General features: G+C 25.2%; 1 protein-coding gene across 6 annotated transcripts in view; it reads right to left on the reverse strand.

Moving 5' to 3' along the window:
* LOC126906688 (uncharacterized) overlaps positions 1-2,165 on the reverse strand; it is an 83,876-nt gene extending 81,711 nt beyond the window's left edge. For all 6 annotated transcript variants that reach the window (XM_050687427.1, XM_050687425.1, XM_050687421.1 and 3 more), the window contains exon 1: positions 1,973-2,165. The gene's annotated coding sequence lies outside the window, so the exon portion shown is untranslated. The remainder of the gene's footprint in view (positions 1-1,972) is intronic.
* Between the last annotated feature and the right edge of the window lie 3,694 nt (positions 2,166-5,859).

Genomic DNA, 5,859 nt, shown 5'->3' on the forward strand with positions numbered 1-5,859 from the left:
AAAAAAAATGGAAAATTCTAAAAAAAATGTAATGTTTGCGATAAAAATTTTTGTACTTAAAACTGCCATAACTTTTTCAAAAATGAACAAATAAAAATAATATTTTTTTCTATTGAAACCTTAGATATTTCCCTTTCATTTGATATAATTTTTTTTGAAAATCTAACACTTATTCTGCTCACTGGGGGGATTTAAAATAGTAACTTTTTTACAAAAAATAACTTTTTCAACTTAATTTTTGAAAATATTCCGGAATTACTGCGTTCTTTAAACATATATCAAATTAAAGCTTATTTTATGTACTACAAAATGAAAAAAAAAAATTTGTTCCGACGATCTATCTTCTATGCGCAAATGGCTACCATATTGAAAAATATACTATTTTTGTATGATAATTATGGGTTTTGTATTTTATTTTAATAGAAGTTGATGTTGCTTTTGCAATTATCCATCAATTTTTTAAAATTAAACACTATCTACAGATTTGCATCGAAGCGTTTTTTTTTTTTTTATATATATATATATAGGGAAAAAACTTGATTTATGAGTAGTGTCTAAAACTATACGTTCTATGACACATTTTGGGTCGCATGAAAAGTTAAGTGCGCCTAAAAGATGCGAGTTTGATAAAAAATTATTTATATATTTATTCATGAATGCATGTCATTAGTGTTATTAGTGATGCGAAAATTTAAGTTTGATTGGTATGTTTAAATGTTTTATAAATTTGTAATGAAATTTCAATCTTCTATATCACAATAAAAAAAAAGTTGCATGTATAATCCCAAAATTGTTATTGAAATAAATATTAAACTCTAAACCATTACATTGGCTACACTGTGTGTATTTGTCCTTTTGGAATAGTAAAACCTAAAACTGGTACCTTAAAACTAGTAAAAACTATTTCTGTAATATTTTAATTTTAATTTTAAAGTAATATTCATAAGTTACAAGTAAAAACGGTAAAGTTAATTTGATATTATTTAAAACTGATTTTAGATATTACCTAAAACTAGTTTTATACATATTATTTTAAGTAGTTTTAGATGAAAAATTTTCATAGTCATATTTATAAGTAGCAATTAAAAAAAAACATTTTGAGAGAATAAATGTTGTAAAAAAACTTGATTCTTGAAAATGTTTTTCCTTCAGTTAATTTAAGAGAGTAACTAAATATTTTTTCTGCATAACTAAAACGCATTGTGGTGTTAAAGTCATATGACTTAGTGAAAAGTTATAAACTCTTAGACGGGTTGACCGAATTACCCATGACTCTTTCTTTGCTTATTTTAGAAAATGTTCAAGTAATATAAAGTTGGTGAAATTCAAAGTGTCTCATGGAAATTTACTAATTCAATAAAATGAAAACTAATGTAAAATAAAAAAGCACGGGTATTTTTTTTTCAATTACACGCTGAGACAAAACCGCAGTACTATTTTTTTAAAAGTAATGTAATTTTTCACTTGTTATTATCAAAGCTTTACTTACATTGTAGAGATGATCTCAACAACTTTTTTAGTCAAAGTGGTGCAAAGTAGCACACAATACAATTTCAGAGCTTTTCTTTTTTTAATTTGATCACAAGATAAATCTAATATTTTAAACCACGTTTAAAACAATTTCTCATAATTTACCGATTCAATTAAATATTTTGCCAAATGGTGGACAATACCAGTCTCTAATTGAGTATTAATAAGTACAGCTCTAAAACTTAGATTCAAATTCGTATTTCTAATTTGTAACTAGGTCAGTTTTTAATTATTAAACAAAATTTACAAAAGACATTTTGCTATTATCTTTTTCAAAGTAATATAGTATTTCACCACCTTATACAATTTTTTTATCATGTCCAATATTTCTAACAGTGACCATTTTAACCCTTTTTCAATTATTTATTACTGTTATCAATTATTTAATACTACAAAATATAAGAATTTAAAAATAAATATGTTAATCTATGAATATCCTTACCTATAGATAATCGGTCCCCATTTTGCTTATTACTACAACAATATATCACATAACAATGTGAAAAATATATCGAGTTACGTTTGGATTCTTCTCAAATCAGTCGTAATTTAAACGAATTTCCTAATGTTATTTATTGACCTACTGTCAGAGACACGTTGCTCACCCTAAAACATTTTTAACGGCACTGAGCGTCATAGAGTCACGGCGCGTACACGCGGGAAAATTCTGCTTTCAGCGCTCACGCGGTTTAGTCGCGTGTGTATAGATATATATGTACGTATATATATATATATATATGTGTGTGTATGTGTGTGTATGTGTGTGTGTGTGTAACGGCAGCTGATTGGAAATAAATGAAAACATGTGATAGAGTATGCCTCTTGTTTTCCTTCTATCAGAGTTCTTTTTTCATTTACTTCAGTTTCATTATTTTTTGATGTGCCAAGACATGCGTTAAACAAAAAGCAAGGCGAAACGACATAGATTTACAATGCATTAAAAAGTAAAATGTCTTCTCTTTTGTAAATTTCCTAAGTCGTAGTAAACTGATAGACTAAAATGTTATGAAATCATTTTATAAAATTTTGTTACGATATGATAAATGTTTATAATAAGTTAAATTTTAATTTAATAAATATTTTAATTGAGTAACGTTATTTGGGAAGAAGTGTAGTTTATTCATTGACATCCTTCATTAACCTAAACCTAAATCTTTCATAAGCCTTACTCATGTCAACTTATAATATGATTCCTCCTTTAGTTCCTTAATATAAAATATGTAATAATAATATGATATCATAGATTTATAATATACATACAAGTATAAATTTTATTATAATTTCTAAGAATAATATGAGAGAAAAATGCTCTCATATGATACCTCATTTTTTTTTTACCAATAGTTATTATTACTATTTGTACTTTTAGTCGCACATCAATCTTAAATAAATTGTTGTGAATTTCAAAAAAAATATTATTATGTATATGACCATATATAGAGTTACTGGCAATTATATTTATTTTTGAAAGTGCGTTTAATTAATATTTGCGCTTAACCATCAATACGATATGTATCATACTTATCATTTATCATTGACAACATAACTCATTGAGAATATAACTCATTTTTTTTTAATTTGTTGTGTTTATATTTTTACATAAGAATTGATGAATAGCCACATGACTTGAGCTATTCTTCTTCTTCTTTTTCCTCGTATTAATTCCAACTACTTGAGGTCGGCCACCCTTATCCAAAACTTCCACTTGACACAATCCTAAGTTTTGTTCAGGACTCCTCATACTTTTTGACAAAAATTTTACGCCACCTGTCGACCTAACCTCATTAGTCACCTCTTACGACGGGCAGAGGGGTCGTGAAAGTATTCTTATCCCCTATCCACAGCGAGAATGACTTAGGCTATTATTATTTAAAATAAAAATATGTTTAAAGTACTAATTAAAAAATAAAAAATATTTAACTCTAAAAGCAACAAGAATTACTAAAAAATCGTATATACGTATATCGGAAATAATGTCAACATCATTAGTATTAAACGCATACTGTGTGTTTACTACATATATTAGTTTTATTTAACTTTGATAATGGTGACATTCTTTCCGAAATACGTATACGCGATTTTTCCGTAGTAGATGATTTAAATATTTTATTATATTTTGGTTTCGATGCGAAGCTGAGAATGTAATAGTTTTCCAATGTGTATTTTCATTTTTTTCATGTCTGACACCACTTTTTCTCAGCTCTCACCGAACCGATTTCTTTCAGCAATACGTCAAAAGATCACAAATCGTATCTAATTGAAGACACTGCCCTTAAAAGTTAAAATAATTTCCTTCGTTCCCTGTAAATGAGGGAAATCTCTATAAAAATTACAATTTTTAAATTCTAGAAACTTTGACTTTTTTTTCTTAAAACAGTCAAAACTTTTTCAAAAATGAACAAATCAAAATAATTTTTTTGTATAAAAACCTTACGTATTTACATTTTATTTGATATAAAATAATTATAATTAAAATAATAGTCACGTTTGAAAACGTGACTATTTACCTGGCTACAGAGGGGGACTCATACTAGGAACTTGTTCACAAAAGTCAATATTTTCAACTTAACTTTTAAAATGTTCCGGAAAAAATGCGGCCTTTAATTATATGCTAAATTAAAGCTAAGGTTAAAAATTGTAAGTTAAAAAATAAAATTGTCCCGACGACCTATCTTCTATGGCCTTCGAAGTTGAACAAAATTATTAAATATTAAATGATAAATAAATTTAAATTTATTATATATTAATTCATATATTACACTAATATATCATAAAACTTGAAAACTTTAAATTAATATTTAAATATGTTTTTTATTTTAAATATTTACGTATTTTATATGAGAAATATTTACTCTATATATTTATCTGTTAACTCATTAAATAGCTACTTTTGCCAATTTAGTTTGAACAGATATTTTTTAGGCTTTTAGTAGGTAGATCTCTTACGTAGGTAGACTACCTACTGGCGTAGAATATGAATTTAAGCCATCCTCATTAATTAGCAAGCATGCTACATATTAATTATGCAGCTTAAAGGTACAGTAATAATAATTATTGAGTATTATTCTATTTGTGGCAAATTCTGAATGTATCATGAAATAAGTGACTAATAAAATTCAACTTGAAACGTATCGTATCTAAGTGTGCAGATATTGACGTTCAATTTCGTTCCACAAACTGTATATTCCAATATTCAATATGCCAAAGAATTAAGTTAACTTTTAATAAAACACATTTTTTTGTTAGAAAATATAAATTTATAAGAAAATTAACCTATGTAATAAATATAATATTTAAGCTAAAGTCATCTATTTTATGGTATGATTTAACTTTAAAGTTAAATAACAACATCAAAAGCATATCTGAGACACATTTTTACTAAATTATACTTGAACAATAATATAAATACAAAGTTTTAAATTTTCTTCGCTATTATATTATGTTTTTATGGCAGTATGCCATATAAAGTATAATAGCTACCTTGTTTAAATTGTTTGAGAAACTACTTACAAAGTTAAATAATTTATAATGTCTAGTACAAGTATTAAAAATCGTGTGGTACGGAACATTATTTCTGGCTAATGTATCACATAACTTGGAGTTTTCTAAATTACATAGTTCAGTCATTTTTTATTTAATTAATATTCTTTATTTATGAAGTGTTTAAAAAAACCTTTGTTGAAATCATACATTTTATTAAAAATATACTGTAGTAAGTTCATTATAATTTTTTTAAATTAATAAAATAATCTTTCTTTTGTTAATTTTTCTTTTGTTAATTTTTATTATTAGTGTTTGTTTTAACTCTATAAATATTTAATAAATTATTATACAGTGTGAAATATTAAGAATACTATCCCCGATTTTTTCAATAAAACATTTACTTTTTAATAAGAACTTCTAATAATATGCATTTATTTCTATAAACCATTATATAGTAAATATCAAGTTAGTTAAAAAAAAACTTTTTATGAGTGTAGTTTCTTGGGGTAACTTTCGAAAGTTAAAAGGAAACTTATAATTATTTGCATTATTATTTTAAAAACTAAATAAGGAATAGTCTAAATAAAATTTGAACACAACCAACTTTTTAGTATTGTTTTTGAGATATTAGCATTTAAAAATTTAAATAACGCGAGGAGCGGTGAAGTATTAAACAATACTCTATTTCTCTTATTATGCACATATGAAAATAATACTATGTGCACAACCCTCTCACCGATATTAAAAAACTCTACTATCTAGGAAGTAATATTAAAATATAGTAATTTTATTTAGTTTCATCCACATTTAAATGCATAAAAATAATTATAGGTTCCTATTTAACTT

Source organism: Daktulosphaira vitifoliae, unplaced genomic scaffold (assembly GCF_025091365.1).
Source record: "Daktulosphaira vitifoliae isolate Bord-2020 unplaced genomic scaffold, ASM2509136v1 Scaffold_5, whole genome shotgun sequence".
Lineage (NCBI taxonomy): Eukaryota > Metazoa > Arthropoda > Insecta > Hemiptera > Phylloxeridae > Daktulosphaira > Daktulosphaira vitifoliae.